The 18,179-nt window shown below is 42.2% G+C and overlaps 1 protein-coding gene across 1 annotated transcript in view; it reads left to right on the forward strand.

Annotated features, from left to right (window-relative positions):
- Positions 1-18,179, forward strand: part of peds1a (plasmanylethanolamine desaturase 1a) — a 57,541-nt gene that overhangs the window by 8,614 nt on the left and 30,748 nt on the right. The gene's annotated exons all lie outside the window — the stretch shown is intronic.

Below are 18,179 nucleotides of genomic sequence, written 5' to 3' on the forward strand. Positions count from 1 at the left end.
TTATGTCATCTATATTTTTTTTAATCATTATGATTGAATGAGCAGGGCCCCATTTCAGGAAGGAGGTTTAACAAACTCAGAGTCTAACCCTGATGTCTGAGTTGATCTACCCTGAGATGGGAAACTGAGTTTTCGGTTGCAGAACGGCTGATATGAGTTGGGGTCAATCAACTCAGAGTATGTTCACGCGCGTGCACCACCACAATAACAAGGCAGCACGAATGGAGCCATGATACTACGATTCACCGTGGTAACAACCACAAACAAACGGGTCGGCGGAAATACTCATGTGCACATACAGCGAGTTTAAAAAAAACAACACAGTGGCTGCTGCAAAAGAGAGAATTTGCGTGGGAGAAAATTGCTGCTAGAGTAAATATTCCAATATGGTGTAAATCATATTTAATCATAAGTATAGCCTAATATTACTGGTGAAATGGTATTGAACCTATAATCTATTTCATTTAGGTGCAATACTGCGGGCGAAAAAGTACTATGCCTACTAATCCCATTCTGAGGCTGCAGCACCATCATTAACATTTACATAATTCACCTGCAATACTGTGGAACTCCTATTTTTTTTTAAAAATGGCTCTTACTGGTTTGTGTTCAGGGAACACTACAAAACATTTAAAACACGTTTCAGAGCGAGTCACACTCTTCTGTCGCCGCTACAGTGGCTCTACTAAAATGCTCCGCATCACCATAGGCATAACAGACTGGGAAGAAAAACATACTGCTACAAATAGGAAGTTAACTGAAAATTAAAATGTCGGGGCTTCAGTATCATCTCCCGACAACACCCTGCGAGGTAAAGCAGCTTCTTCATTGACGGGATCGTCGACACAAGGAAATGCCATGTTTTTAGAAAAAGTTTTATAGTCTGCCTAACGCGGTTAATAAACCAACACTATTTTTTTTTTTTTTTTTATTCATGCCGATAACAAACTAAAATGCTAAAATGTGCCTGATACAGACTGAATGATTGAATGAGGAAATGAAAGCGCTCTCTGTCAGAGGGAGGAGACTGAGAGAAACTCGAGGTTTCTTGAAGGAAACCTGCTCCCGACCAGGTGAGGTTCACAGGCTCAGTTACCATAGTAACTGACTCTGAGGTGAAGTTACCTCTCTTTCTGAACCAGAAAACCCAGAGTTTCATCTCAGGGTTAACAAACTCCGAAGTCAGGTTTTCCTCAGCATCAAAACGGGACACTCTGTCCCCTTCACACAACCGCTTTTGACTGAACATTCAAGTGACACAGTGGCCCAATCCCAAAGTGAGCCCTGAGGACTAAGGACTAAAGACTCACAGACTTAATTGACCTCATGTGCTAAGTGAGTGTGTGAGGCCACATGGGCTCAGATAGGTATAAATGGGATTGGGACAGCACTTCACGAGATCACATGTTACCTTGGCGACGTTTAATAACAAAGATGTTGCGGACACTTGCCGGTTTGGGAATTTTCATTTTAAGTTTGTTGCTTTCCGCACGGCCAAGGCACAGCAGACGGCTGCCCGATTCCAATATTTTTTTCAAACTCCGGCTTTACAAGCTGGACAACAGGTTGGTCTGTGTTCCGTGGTCACGTGTCGTGCTGTTGTTTACCTTTTGTAATTCCCGGATTTCCCTATGGTCTCCGCAGTAAACGTCACAACGCTTTGAACTGTGGGTAATTCCCTTTGGTGAAGTCTGCATCGACGCAGACTCACGGAAAGGGCTCGGTAAGTGTGTACTCAAACCCTCACACCCTTTGAAATTCGACAATGGGCCAACCCTAAGCCCTTACGAATTTCGCGAGAACGCGCACCAAAGTCCGTGAGTCTGTGAGTCCGGACTTTGGGATTGGGCCACAGACATCCGTTGTCAGGTGGATTTACAAAAATGGCTGAGGCTTTCTCTGTCACGTTGATACATTTTAGAAATATTCTAAAGGAAGGTGCTGCACAGGAATCATGTTGAGGCTTCAGTGATGGATAAATGTTGCTCAGATGGGGATTAACATTGGGGACAAAATAGTGACTTAGAAGCATGGCACTTTTTTAGTATGGCATTCATTCTAACTTTTAGTTTAAATCTGAATTGTTTTATCAAGATTTAACATAATATTGTCAAATAAAATATCTGTCTTTAAATATGTTATCCTACTGCTTTACATAATTGTATTTTCTTTTGCATCCCTATTGTCCTAATGTATTCATCAAATAATTTTCTGTCTGAATGTTTCATTGCCTTTTCTATATTTCTTATGATTGTACTTTGTGTTCTGTTTTTGTCTTTGTAATCTGACTCGATGACAGTGAAAATGAGGGTCACCCCTCAATGATCTCTCGAGGATAAATAAAGGTTTAATTTCAAAACGGTGTCCACACTATAACACTGAATATGGTGGTGGTGGTAGGAATGTACCAATACATTTTTAAATAACATTTTATTGTGATTTTTATTGATGGACAATAGCAGTCGAAATTAGTGGTCACTGGATTTCTAGCTGCAGTCATAACGAAGAATATGGTTGTGTGTGCATTTCTGTGTTTTCACCAGGTAAATCTCCAAATCACTTATACGCTTTCGCTCATTTCAGCCAAAGGGCACAGCAGGCTGCAAGTGGAAGATGTGCTCAGCAAAGCTAACAATGCTGCCGAGCCATTTTATGAAAACTTAAAAGCACAAATGTTCCCCACATGCTGACAAGTGTCTGTTAAAGAAAAATAAACAGCTAAAATTCAAAATGTCAAAGTGTCCATTTAAGGGAGCGCCACGCTGTTATGCGCTTAGTTGTCTGGGTCCGGTTCGACACTGGTAGGAGGTAAATCTAAATAGCAGTTTGGCTTGTTAGAGTTTGGAGACGTTAGATGAGGCGTTGGCGATGCTCCATAGAGCCAAAACGTGCTCATTACAGCAAAGCTAGGATGGACAAACAGCTGGATACATCTCCCTCTCCCTCTGTTTCTGCGCCTCTCCATTTCTCTCACCAACTCTCGATTCATCCCCTCATCTCTCTTCGGTCCTCCCATATGTCTTAAGTGTCATGGTCCACCGACTTTCTCTCCTCTCGTCTCCTATCTTCAAATGTTGGCTCACATTTCTCTTCTTCCTCTTGCTTTCTGTATACTGTTGCAACTTGCGAGACATCTAACTCTAGTCGCATGAGCAGCATGTATGTTTTGTCTCTCTGTTAGTGTGTGTGTGTGTGTGTGTGAAGGCTCTAGGTTACGTGTGTGTGTGTGTGTGTGTGTGTGTGTGAGAGAGTGTGTGTCTGGAGTTACCCTGGATGATCTGTTGTTGGTACCTGTAAGCGATCTAAAGAGCGATACTGATCTTCAACCTCATTCAGCTCATCTCGCTCTGACTGCTCATATGTCAACCTGCATCCATTAAACACACATAGACATTCTGTAGCGCAGGAGCTTCTCTGGAAGCACTCTTTTGGATGCGTACTGCCAAGAAATGTAACTTCTTCGATTGCAGTCTAACAACCTTTTGGTTAATACAGTAAATGACTTCTGCAGCAAGGAGGATGGTAATTAACCTCAATGTTCCAAAAGTGGAAGTGGTGAAACGGACAAGACGCTGCTGACCCAAAGAGGGAGATGTGGCAGTAACAATATCCTATTTTCCCTAATTCCCAACCATAAGAACGTAAATACAATCTTTGTTTCTGTTGTGTATTTTGGGCTCCTTGAAGATCCGTAGTTGACCTGCACCTAGTCTCGCTTTGCCAGACCGTCTTCCAAAGCTCGCTGGAGGAGAGTCTGGCTACTCCACACAGCATTCGGGGATGGGAGTAAAACGTGCTCTGGTTAATTGGCATTTCTTTAAACCAATCACAATCGTCTTGGGCGGTGCTAAGCACCGGAGAAAAGCCATGGTGGCGCTGCAGAATGGGCTCCGAAGGAACTTGCTTTGGTGGAACGTGTACGTTTAAAAGTTGTTTTAGTCGTGCAACAGAAAACTCCGATTGGACAGATAGTCTAGCTAGCTGTCTGGATTTACCCTGCAGAGATCTGAGGAGCAGTTAACCATAGTCCTCAGAAATCCACCGGAGTTTAAAATGCCAACACAAAGGAAGCCCAAGGCAATGGATATAGCAATCCCGGAAGTGGAACGTCAAGGATATAGACCAAGATGCACTTGATGGATAGTGGGTAACTTTAGCTTCCGTAGTTGGTGTTAGCAATACTGCTGTAAAGACATGCTGTTGGGCTAACAAATAATTTAATACTCCGTCATCGTCAGGGTTATCATTGTTATATACAATATAGTAACATGAAAAAGTGAAGAATATAAGTTTTTGATTGGTTAAGTTTTGAAATCACAATCTACACCATATCTTCAAAGCAATACAACTATGTAACAGATCAATTTAATCTATTGAGCAGAGAAAGAAATGTTTGTAAAATAAAAGGTTGTCTTTGTGAAACTGCAATAACTGAATTTACATGGTAAAGTAATGTGAATCGTTATGGCTTAATTTAGCACCATTTGAATTAACGTGACTCGGTCCTCGGTAGTACCGACGTAATACGGTCGGTACCCAAAATAAGTACCGAGTTCGGTACCCAACCCTAGTAACATTAGTAACAATAATTTCTCTCAGGACTGATGCGGTGTGCTTGTGTTGTGTCAGTAATGAAACATGTCCTTTAGCTATCCTTTCATGATGTCATTATATAAGGGCTAGAACGATATGCTTCCTCATCTCATTTTTCAGATTTTTCCGACACCACATGAATGCAACACAAATGCCCAATATTGAAAAAAATATTTGTGCGCCGTGATTCGGATCTGCTCCAAACTGCAATGGGTTTATCTTTGGCTTCCATAAAGTTCCATGAAAATTGGGCCAGTAGTTTTCCTGTAGTCCTGCTGACGCAAACCAACAAACAAACACACAGACAAACCGGCTGAAAACATAACCTCCTTGGCGCAGGTAATAAAGAGTACATTTGATTTGCAGAAATGAGTTTTCCCTCACAGAGAAGGCTCCATGCTGCAGAGGAGTGACTGTCTCCTCCCTGACATCTGACTGACCTGCATTTGTCTGTGTAAGACGTGCTGCTGTGATAACACTCACTTCTCCCATGTGACAGTTGACACATTCTCACACACACACACACACACACACACACACACACACACAACCTGACCAGACTCCTTGAACTGTGGGACCCAGGGTCATAAAGATCAGGGGTCTCATTTATAAAACTGTGCGTAGGATCCTTACTATAAGTGTACGTGATGGATAAATGTTGCTCAGATGGGGATTAACATCGGGGACAAAATAGTGACTTAGAAGCATGGCACTTTTTTAGTACGGCATTCATTCTAACTTTTAGTTTAAATCTGAATTATTTTATCAAGATTTAACATTATACTGTCAAATAAAATATCTGTCTTTAAATATGTTATCCTACTGCTTTACATCATTGTATTTTCTTTTGCATCCCTATTGTCCTAATGTATTCATCAAATCATTTTCTGTCCGAAGTCTGAATGTTTCATTGCCTTTCTACATTTCTTATGATTGTACTTTCTGTGTTCTGTATTTGTCTTTGTAATCTGACACATGATCCTTACTATAAGTGTACGTACGCCCAAAAGCCCAAAATGGCGTACGCCGAAAAAAAGTCTGATTTATAAAACCGTGTGTACGCACACCTGTAAGCAATGTTCCCTTTATAAATCACAGATTACCTACAAGTGTGTGTACGTGAATCAGCCTCTTATCCCGCCCTGTACACGCCCATTTTTAACCATAAATAGTCAATCCAAAGCACCTCATGAATGCTGATCAGTGTATGAATGACACTGGCAGTTGTTACACTGTATCATGATGACTGGCGGAGAAAAAGCAAAGAACTTCTCAGACATTCAGGAATTGCTGCAAATTGAATTATAATTTTGGCCTGTTCTTGCACAGTGTATAGAACCCGGATCTATAGACTACATATATTAATAAGTCCAAAACGGCAGGCATTACGGCACTCGGGGACAGCTTCGATATACCAGACCTATATGATAAGATTTAACAGAACTATATATTATATCCAAACAAGCCTTAGTGATAAAGTTGAAGATTATATATAATATTTATAAAAAACAACACTTAGCTGTCTGCCATTTCTCTCTGGAAACAGCCGTAGCCTATTTGGACCTGGATGGCACGGTTCCGGCACATTGCCCTCTCTACTGGACCCAATTCAGTGCATAGATCCAAGAGCTCAGCTTAAGGGAATCTAAATCGGCATATTAGCAAGTCATCGTCATGGTCCCTGAAGTCTCTTTTTCTCCTGATTCTTCCATTGGGGTTAGTCCTCCTGCAGGGCCAGCAGTGCCATCATGCAGCACGCACGGGTTCACCGCAGTATTTATAGGTTTACAACAATTTGTGATTGTTAACACCTTTCCAACACAGCATCAACTAGTGGTATTTCCCCCCAGGTTTTGTTATGAACAGTATTAAAGTTCGGACTGATAACAAGGACATTAAGGGTAACGATTGCACGAGAGCTTAACAGCTGTATTTTCAGACTTTGACATTTGATGATATATGCACAGTTTTAAAGACATATTTAGTTATTTACACTGTGTTCTGCTGTTATCTAATGCTGGGTATTTGATGTTATCCTGTATTCCATGCAGTGGGGCCATCTCCTCCTCCTGCGCTCCATAGCAGACTGTGACGGCGAGACAGCGTCGATTAAATATTAAGAATTTTTTTAAAATTTAAGATTTGAGTTGGAGGTGTTTATGGAACAGTTATCACTCAGTACAAGCGCAAATAACACTGCTGGATTTAATTTTCATGGTAACGTGGATGATATGTAGTGAAAAAAATGTGCGAGGCATCAATATTTTTTTATTTTTTTTACTTTTATAGTCATTCCCATTTACTCTCTGCAGTCTGACTTCAGTTCACCACCTCACCATCGTGCGTCGCCAATTCCTATTTTGTCTCCAAAATGTGTGTACGCATGGGTCAGAGTTTGCGTGGAGGACCGCACATTCTCCCGTCAAGTTTGTTTTTTATAAATCCCAACCTTTGCGTGGGAAGTGGCGTACGCACAAAACAGGGCTGAAAATGTGCGTACGCCACTTCCCACGTTTATAAATGAGACCCCAGGGGTCACAAACCATTTGAGCACATGGTGTTGTCACATGGGCTCCACTGGGCTTTAGTGTGTGTGCGTGCGTGTGTGCGTGCATGTGTGCATGCATTCGAGTGGGCCAGAGAGTACTTAAGCAGAGTCAGCAAAATCAGTAGATGGAACTTCTTCATTACTTCATCATGTTTGTGGCCCTTCAAGTACAGTGCTGACCTGGTCCATCTTTACATTTACATTGATAAATAACACACTCTTTCTATAAACATAAAATGTCTATTTTTTCTCTAATCAAAATTTTTTTTAAAATTTCTACACACATACATACATATATGTAAGCTCTATCACTAGGCTCGTTTGAGATGAACTGCGTCCTCGCCTGTGAAGTGGACAAGAGCAGGCGGCAGCAGCCGGGGGCGGAGACAAAATGCCGCGGTGAAGTCGGACAATTTTCAGCCGTTTCCAGCAGCCTTCAGGCTGAACAGGAAGTCGCATGAACACTCACATCCTGTTAGGTCCGATTCCGATTTCATAAAATGTTTTCAGACCCATATATCGGCTCCTACACAGTCTCCAGTTGTTTTTATTAAGACAGAGTAGCTGTCAAAATGCTCTACATGTGATCTGTTGCTGATTTGAATTAACAACACACTGTAGATGATCCGTAATGTGAACAGATTTAGTCTCTCTGACTTCTAAACATAACTATCAGCCACACGTGTTCTGTACAGACTAAGCCTTTAAATCAGACAAATAGCAGTTAAAATCCAAATCAAAATCAATAAGTTTATATAAAACGTCATCAATTTGAGTCGATTCTGAACCAATCGGCTGTTAGATCAGCTGAGAGGCCGGCGTCTCCCAGCATGCCCTGGGTCCCCCTGGGTCTTGCAGTCGGTGAAAAGCAACTGCCTGCATCTCAAACCTGCGGCCGCCTTGATCTCGTGAGGTTATCGTTGCCCACGTGTGCATGACGTCAGAGCAAGTCGGGATCAAGACGGACACATATCTAACCGGCATGTATCGGGCGGCGATCGCCGGTGATCGACTCTGTGCAGACCTGGCTCATCTCGAACGAGCCTATTGTCTCTCTTTCACTCAAGCTCTCTTAGCTGCAACTTGCCCACATCTCTAAATGTTGTGTTTTGTTCCCATTCTCTCTCTCCTTCGCCCCTGTAGCTGTCCTTCAGAGCCACAGGCTACAGCTTCAAAAGTTCTCTCTTTCCTCTTCCTGTGATCAGCAGGTTTAGACATCCAGATTCTTGCAAATATCAAACACGTTGCTGTCTTCACCTACAGATTATTACTGGCACATTCATGAAGAACTGCGATCACACACCTGCGTCATTGCTGTCCTCTTAAACTGTCCGGGTACTTAAACGTGAGTCCACACCTTCAAGTCAGAATCCAGAATTTCCAGTGGCCACGGTTTAATGGCCATTATGACCTGGCTCTAAAGTGAGTCACTTTCATTGTCCCGGTTGTGGATATCAAACATTTATTGAAATCAAAATGTTTACGCTTTATTACTTGAATGCACTTTTTAGTAACTAGTGAGGATTTACCAACGTGTGATTTCAGAAGCTTGGTTTAAATAACTGAGTGGGTTTGTGTTCAAGGGAGATGGTTTACCTAAATGGATGAATATGATCTGTGTGATCTGGTGGCTTGTGGCTCCGAGGTAGAACGGTCTCCCCCTCAACCACAAGATTGGCGGTTTATTCCCAGGCTCCTTCAGCCACATGTCAAAGTGTCCCTGAGCAAGACATTGAATGCCAAGTTGCTCCCAGGATGCTGTATGTATAGCTGTCCACTGCTCCTACTACTTAGGATGGGTTAAATGCAGTAATTGAATTTCACTACATTGTGTGTATGTGTAATGCTTTTTTTTTTTTATCTATATTTTTTCCTGTTTTCTGTTGTCCGCACTCATGCAGGCAAAAGTAATCAAGCACAGCACACATACACGTGAAGAATGTGCACACATATTGACCAGCACACATGCACTGTACACACACTTTACACATACACATACAGTGCATTTATGGCTTTAGGCGAGCCTTCTAGGCAGGATATTGCTGTTGACCTTGTCCAACGCAAGAGAGGAGCTGTGTGTGTGTGTGTGTGTGTGTGTGTGTGTGTGTGTGTGTGTGTGTGTGTGTGTGATTATCCTTATGAGGGCCGCAGATGAATATGGTGGTAGCAGAAAGCCCAGGAGATGAGGTGATGGCATAAAGCACACACACTGGCACACAAAGGAACACACACAAGATGGGATCCATCCATCCTTTTTGTATCTCCACAGGGGAGGGAGGCTGGAGCAGGGCCTACTTACACTGGCTCTCATGTGGGTTCAAAATGTGCGTGTGTGTTATTGTGTCTAGATGTATGCATCCGTTTGTCTGTGTGTGTGTGTGTGCGCGCAGTTGGTTTGCCGTTATTGAATCTCATTTGCCACATTCCTCTCTTTGTTGCTGTTGAATCTACATGGTAATGGATTTATTAAGTTTGTCTGGCAGGGTTGTGTGTGAGCAGATGAACATATAGACATACTTTGTGTGTGTGTGTGTGTGTCGTTTCTTCATCTGTGGTATGTGTACTGTGCGTTGATGTTGGTTTTGTGTGTATGAATGTGTGTGTGTTTGCTTGCGTCGCTGTGTTGTGTACTGTTATTGTGTGTGTGTGCGTGTGTGTTTGTGTCCCAGGTTTTGTGGTCCGCTGAGATCAGATAAAAGGAAAGAGGCCTGTGACTGATCCACTCCTTCTGAACAAGGGAATTCGACCTCCCCCCTCTCTCTCGCTCTCTCCCTCACCATGTTTGCGTCTCTCTACCTCTCTCTGTCACCCCATCTTCCCCTGTTACTGTCATTCTCTCTCAGTATCTCTCTCCCTCATCGCCCGCCGTCTCCCCCTCTTTCTTTCTCTCTGAGCATATGACCCACTTTTACCACCCACATCTCTCCCTCCTTTTTTCTCTCCCTCTCACTCTCCCGAGTCCCATCTGAAGACAGCCTACCGAGAGCAAACCAGGGGACACGGAAAGAGAGACAGACGAAAAAGAGAAGCGGAGCTGTCTGTGTTCTGTTCATAAATCCTGTATCACACTCTGTGATGTAGTGCCTAATGTGTTAGCAGTCTTAACATGAGTATGAATAAGTGTTCGTAAACAGTTTCATCTCAGAGAAAGACTGTAGGTGATGGAAAGAAGAAAAAGCCCAAAAAGGCCTGTCACTCGGCCTTTGAGCCGCTGTCAGGCTCGCTGTTCAAAGTGTGTGACTTTCCTTTTGTCACAAGCTCTGTATGTGGTTTCTTCAGAGTGCGAGTGCGGCTGGCTCACTTGTTGTTTGCTGTTTTTGTGTGCTCGTCTTTAGTTTCCTCCCTCGTTGTGTGTATGTGTTCGCTTGATTGGTCATAACTGAATCAAAAATTATTTTTTTTCTCCCACTTTAAAATGGGAAAATGTCCTTGTGGTGGAGACATATTGACAGTGTATGCTGTAGTTGTAGTCAGTGATACATATACAGTAATACAGCAGCACTGACTTTTGAGTGATTACAGCCAGAGACCTAGTAAAGGATCCACCCGCCTCAAGTCAGTTCACCCTCCTCTTTATTTGCAGAATGGAGTTTTGCCTCCTTTTTTAAAGCTTTTTTATTCATGCAGTCCGACCAGTATCATAATGAATGAATGCAAGCATGAAGGCCAATGTGTGCAGGCCGATCTCGCGAACAGGGTACGTATTTACAAATTATGGTTTGGTAGTAACACAGCCTATTAACCATAAATGCGGCAAAAACCACAGAGATGGCAGTAGATTCTAGGAATAAATCCTACTGTCAGACTCATAAATACTTAGGGACTGTGTTGGACGACAAATCGACCTTTGGTACGGTTTACTGAACTAAATACTAAAAAAAAAAAAAAACTTCAAGGGATTGTGAAAGTGTGTGGGAACATTGCAGCTACTACTCTGACCAATCTCTCCAATGTATTTAAAGTGAGAGTTTTTAAGAAGGCAGAGTCAGTCTTGGCAGATCATAATCGCCCTCTGTCACAGGCGTTTCAGTTGCTCCCGTCTGCCTTCTCAGATGCAGGACTAACAGATCATAAAAAACTCATTCTTTGCTGCTGCTATACGTGCTCTCAATGATTAATCCTTACTGTATTATTGTTTTTGTAATGATTGGATGTGTTGCCAAATTGCCCCTCAGACTACTTTGACCTTGACCTATTTTATTGCCCATGTTAAAACAGGTAAGATCTTTGCAAGTAAGTTACCGGTAAAGTTATGTTGTCTGAGGTTATTATGGCCGTAAGTTAGCTTATGACCCTACAGTAGGTTGTTAGCATTATATAGTTAACTTGTTAGCTAACGCTAGTGTTCCATTCCACACATAATAGATCCATAATGTCACATCACTAACATAGCAAGCATTCATAAGTCACACACATTTAATCATGCACGCCAAAGCACTTATCACTTCCCCTTGTCGCCGGAGCGCCACTGCCAGACGCCATGTTAAGGTTGACCTGTGACCAGCCTAAGCATGTTTTTGATAAACATTGCAAATACTTTTAAACACTTATATTCATGGATTTCTATTGCACCAAAACAAGAAATATGTGTGTGTGCATCAGAAATACATTTGTGAACCATATCTTTTTATTTTTTTTATTTTTTATATATAGGCAGATGTTTCTTTTACATTTATGTACAACGATAACTATTTCTGTGTGCATTGAAAAATATATTTGTGTAGGGAGTCATTTATATATAAATACCAAAATACAATTGTGAATCCTTCTCTGTGCATTCATTCATTATGATACTGACCTGGCCCCATATTTATTATTATTCATTCAGTCACATTATTATTTATCGAAGCATGTGTAGAACAAGTTCTAAGAGTGTGTGTGTGTGTGTGTGTGTGTGTGTGTGTGTGTGTGTGTAGGAACTGTCAGTACAAATTTATCAGCATTCGCACAACTTGAACAGTGACAACTCTCACCTGTTCTGTATCTATCTACTCATGCACGTTCAGGCTCATTTACATACAGAAACCTACACAGAATGCCAAATATGGTCAACCACATCCCTTTAAAAGTCCAAATAGCTTTAGGGCCCGATCTTGCACCCGGCGCAACGCAAAGCAAAGCCCGACGCAAGTGTCTTTGCTAGTTTAAGACCGACGCAGTTGTCAATTTCCTGTCCAGCGCCCACGTGATTTAAATAGCAAATGCACCTACGCCCATTTTGTGCGCCCATGGGCGTGCTGGTCTTACAGGGAGGTGTGTTCAGGTGCATTCTTGGCATATTGCTATCTTGAGACAGTGGGAAGTGATCGCGCCATTGACCAACAAAAACCTGGTCTAAAGTCAGTAGTGCAGCATATTGACAGCATATTAGTAAAGCATATACAGCAAATTAGTAAAATGCGCCTAGGCTTATGCACAGCGCGCGCACACTATGCTTGGCACACACACACACACAGGGAAGCGCAGCAGCACACAAACATGCAAAATATTACAAATAAAAATATTACGGTGCAAATCCGCCATCATAATATCAATGTGCCAAGGTACAAACACGCCTGGCTTTTAAAAGGAATGGGAGATGACTCTCTGATTGGTTTATTGCATGTTACGCCCAAAACACGCCTATGAATTAATGAAGACACTAAGTACAACCCTTTAGAACCATGCGCCCGGCGCACGCACCCTTTTTTTTGCCGTCAAACTAGCAAAAGTGGATTTGGACACGCCCTAAACGCACCTGCGCCATGCGCTTAGATCGTTAAAATAGGGCCCTTAATGTAGAGTTGTGGACAAAAGTAGCAAAAAATAAAAATCAAGACGAAAACCATCACAGACAACAAGACTAAGAAAGAGCACCCAGGGAGAAGGCGTGTTGGAAAGTGTCCCAGAATGCACCACGGCAGTGGACTTATTCACATAAGTCTCATTTCACGTGTCCTTGCGTTGTTCCAGGCATTGTTGTGTTTCACATTGTGTTCTACGTTTCCACTACTTCCACCCTGCATGCTTGCCATGCGAGTGGTCACAACAAACGACTGTGGCGAGACTGTAAGTGACGTGGCGTGCGCTTGTTGTAAGCACAATAAAATACAGTGTAAATCCAAATCCAAATATTCCCTAATAACGCTTTGTAGCTGAGAAACCGAGATCAGCCCAGTAATAAATAAATAAAAAATGTTTATTGCTTGACATTTCCACAAGTGGCTTGTTCAAAGATAAATAAAGATACAAAATTGGGACAGATGATTCACTTGATGTAATATGTGTGACACATAATGGACATTTGGTACAGGACCCCAATTTAATGCAATGTGTGCACATTTTTCAGTACATAAGAAAACGGATAAATCTCTTCTTGCTCCAGTTTGTTGTGTATGAAATGCCAAAACAGAGAGGAAGGAACAGCTATGGTTTCAGAATTAGCCGGCTTAGTGCGGAGGAAGGCATGACCCTGCTATTCTTTCTTTTCTTTTTTAAAACACGAATCATCATACGACTCTTCTCACTCTGTCTTATGATTCTTGAACTGCAGATTTTGTCCAAATATTTTCTCATTTGGGAGCAGCAAAGACTGCTAAGTGGTGTTTGTGAAGAGAAGTGTCCTATAAAATAACATGGCTTTGAATGACAACAGTGCTGGTATGTGATAAATATGTACTTTTGCTCATTTTGTGTATTTTCTTGCATTCTGTCACATCAATCTGGATTTTAATCTTTTGTTTTCTTGTTAGTGTAGGTGAAAATTGCTCATACTGCTCATATATTTTAATGCTGTTTAGTCCCTCCCCCTATTTTCTCATTACCTGACAAACATCAGAGAGAGGTAAAGGGGTCTACTTTTTGTCTCCCCTCTCCATTAGTCTATTAGTATTCAGGATGTGTTGCCTGCCTGCTGCCTGCCACTCATTCCCCAGACAGCGAATCAGCCGGCGTTGATTAATTTCAGCCTATTAGCACCCCTCGTTCCCCTCCCCTGGCTCCGCCCAGGTTAAATCCCTGTGCACACCCACGTGCACGCTCGCAGGCGGGGGGTTCTGCTGGGTGAGCGATGGCAGAGAGTTTGCCAGGGAGCCAGTTGTTGTCAGAACGATATTAATGAGTGTGCTGCTCTGGCCCTATGTGTGTGTGTGTGTGTGTGTGTGTGTGTGTGTGCGTGCTTGCGTACGTGCCAGTGTGCCTGTGTTTACGTGTGTCTAGGTGTCTTCAATTTTGGTGGCCAAGTGAAGGCAGGTCAGGTGTGTGTGCTGTAGAATAAGATTTTTGTGTTTGAGAGTTGTATGTTCAAACATGCTAGCACATGTCTGTCCGTCTATACATATACATGCTTGTAAAGGTAGTTTTTGTGTCTGTTTTGTAGCTGTGTGTGATATCCAGCAATGCCATGGCCTGAGGGACAAGGGCTTATGTGTGTGTGTGTGTGTGTGTGTGTGTGTGTGTGTGTGTGTGTGTGTGTGTGTGAGAAAGTCTGTGTGAGAGTGTGTGTACGTGTGCTCTGCGGAGGCCTGTCCTAGTTTCTTTCCCCTCACCAGGGAGCCAGAGGATCCAAGGACTGACGCACATCACCTGACAGCCGCCCCACTGCTCCACGGCCCTGCACCACATGCAGTGTGTGTGTGTGTGTGTGTGTGTGTGTGTGTGTGTGTGTGTGTTTGATGGAGATAGAGTGTCTGAATTTGTGTATGTGTCAGAGGATGTTTGTGTGTGTAATCAAGAGAGATGTGAGAATGTGTTGGGATATATATCAGTTGGAGCATCAATCTATTTGTGTGAGCACTCACACATGTATGTTGTGTGTGTGTGTGTGTGTGTGTGTGTGTGTGTGTGTGTGTGGCTGGCTGCAGACACAGTGAGGAAGTTGGAGTGAGTGAATTTTGGTGTACTGATCCCTTGAGGTGTGTGTGTGTGTGTACACCTTGGGGCAGAGTGGAGAAAATGGTGAACAATTGGAAACAATTGAGCGAACTGCGCTCTACTTATCCTTAGTTTGGACTCAGGCTGTGTGAACTGAAAATCCATTACCTGGACGATATGATGTGTAAACACATTAAGTTATTTCACTGGACCTGGGAAAAGCAAATCTGAAAAAAGCCATTTTTATTTCATTGCCGTCAGTTGTAACTCCTCTCCTTCTCTTTCGCCGCGCTATTTGTGTTTTCAGTTTTTCTTTTTGAATTGAGCCCTAAACTAATGGCCACACCACGTTTCTTTGGAAATGAAGTTCCCCTATATCTGTTGGCGCAGCTCATGGCGAGCACATCATTTTCCAGGAATGCTGCCTAATAACTTTACTGTTGCTTTTGTGTTGAGCAGACAGCTGCAGTACATTAGTGTGCCACAGTCCCAGAGAAACAATCATTCTATTTTTAAATTGCATTAGCTTCCTTTTACCACTCCAATTACCTTAGACACGTCCTGTAGATGTCTTTGAAATTTACCTCAAAATTACTGTACTAATACAATTATGTTTAATGCAAACAGTTCCTTCACTGGATTGCCTCACAGGTTTCATACTGGTCCATACCGTTTTCTTATTTGGCCATAAAATGATGCAGAGTAGCACTGGTTGTAGAATTAAGGCCTTCTTTAATGTCCTGTGAGGAGGGTCCACATTATTCAATGAAAAGGCTACATTTTCCCAGGGATAATGTTAGGAACTGGGGCAATAAGGTTATGAGCAACAAATGAATGTATCATTAATAAATCCTAGGCAAACTAAATCATAGTTGTTGTACATTTTAAAGCAATAGTTTTGGGAGATACACTTGTTTGCTTTTTTTTTTTTTTTTGCCAAGAGTTAGGTGAGAAGATTAATACCAACTTCATGTCTGTGTGGTAAATATGAAGCTACTGCCAGCTGCTGGTTAGCTTAGTTTAGCATAAAGTATGGAAACGGGGGGGAAAGAGCTAGCCTGGTTCTCACTAATTAATTAACACATTATAACTCATTTGTGAAATCCAGACAAACACTGAGATGTTTGCCTAAGTTGCTTGGCAACCAGCAGAGACACCGAGACGTCACTTCTCACAGCCAGTTTTTGTTTTTACTAGTGCTGTCAGTTAAGCGCGTTATTAACGGCGTCAATTTTCTTATCACGAGATCAACGTTCTTTTTGGCCTAGCAAACTTTGTCGTTTTTTTCACATGCTACAACCATGTTACTGGTTGTTTGCAACAACCAGTAACGTTAGAAAAACTACAACACCACACCGGATCTAGCTAGACCGGAAACAAAACGACAGGCACGCCGCCACACACTTGTTTGGGCTTGCGAGCCGGCCAAAGAGTAGTAGGCTAACGTTACGTTTTGAGTGGATGGCGAGCGCGAGACGCCGAAATGGATGCCTGTAAGATTCTGAATGGAAAGTTTACTTTTAAAAAGTTGCCAAATGGTTCCATTGACAAGACCAAAGTGATCTGTGTGTTTTGTCGTTGTGAACTGAGCTAGCATCGCAGCACGTCCAGTCTGAAATACCACTTGATGGCCAAGCACACAGCTGATGCCAATTCTCCGCCCCCTCGTCAAAGCCAGGCCGATCCACTTTTCCATGTTGATAAGAGCATTAAAATGAGAAAAAATAATGGGACAAAAAGAAATCTAGGGACATTTAGAATAGATAAGTATGTGCGATTAATTGCGAGTTAACTATGACATTAATGCGATTAATCGCGATTATATATTGAAATCGTTTGACAGCACTAGTTTATAAACTTCGATGTAAAACACAAAATGTTTGGATTTGAATTGCCCCCAGGGTATGAATAAAGTTATTTGAATTGAATTGAAATGAAACAAATTGCAGCATCTTATTTAGGGATCTTTTGGGGATTGTTGTAGTTACTTTGTAGTAAAGAGCTTGGTTACCTGTTTCTCTCTGTTTCCAGTCTTTAGTGATTATGCTATGATAGGTGTAGGGCATCAAAGCACCCAAAATAAGTCTTAAACAAAAATACCTCATCATTTGCCTTGTCCAACTACAATCAGTAGCGGAAACAATAGTTTTTTTTCGAAACATCTTTGAGTCAAACTCATTGAGAAGCTGAACTTCAGTCCACACTTAAATTAGCCGTCTGTCTCTTCGCAACTTTGATACCATCTATCTTTAGAAGGTGAAGGGTCACATTTGATGACCCGTAAAATATACATAATCACACATATTTTAAATCTCCCAAGACCACTTCAATCCTTACCTTATGAGAGGCTGATGGCATATTCATAGTCACACAGGTCTATAGGCGCACACATTCGCAGGCCTGTGTGCTTTATTAAAAAAAAAAAAAAAAAAAACTGTCATGAATTTCTTATAGGCTGTTAATGCTGTGTGATCCGTTCGGATCTGAACACATTAAAGTTTTAAAAGCCCATTTGACTGGCAAAGACCGAAGGATTAGGAATAGGGCCACGGAGACGGGGTGATGACAGACAAAGAGCAAAAGAAAGTGAAATAGGAATAGAACAGTGGTGGTTTATATTTGTACGTTTTTAAAGTTTATTTCTGTAAGTGAGATCACATTTCCTGCTTGGCCTAACAAGTCAGACAAGTCTGAACAAAGACAATTTAAATAAAGGGACAATTCAAAGAAATGTGAGCTCATGGAAGACGAAAGACCTGAAACTAATAGAACTAGAAAACCCTGCAGTACGGTGCTCTGACATATTAGATGAGCTATAGATCAGCTGTGTGTGTGTGTGTGTGTGTGTGTGTGTGTTTCAATAATTCAGTATCTTTAATCTGCAGGGGTGTGTGGCTGAAGGGTTTTGAGTTTGACCCTCCCATCTCTCTCTCATATTGCTGACCTGCGACTTTAGAGTATGAGTAGTTTGAGTTAGTCCCTCTCCCTCTGTCCTTTTAGTTAATACTGCTGACCTATGAGTTTGGCCTTGTCCCTGCAGAGGCCTGCATCCCACCTGATGTGTGTGTGTGTGTGTGTGTGTGTGTGTGTGTGTGTGTGTGTGTGTGTGTGTGTGTGTATGCTGCGTCAGCAATGGTGTTTCACATATGAGAGGTCTTGACCCCACACTCTGGAGTACACTTGTCTT

This window comes from Sander vitreus, chromosome 8 (assembly GCF_031162955.1).
Source record: "Sander vitreus isolate 19-12246 chromosome 8, sanVit1, whole genome shotgun sequence".
In the NCBI taxonomy this organism is placed as follows: Eukaryota; Metazoa; Chordata; class Actinopteri; order Perciformes; family Percidae; genus Sander; species Sander vitreus.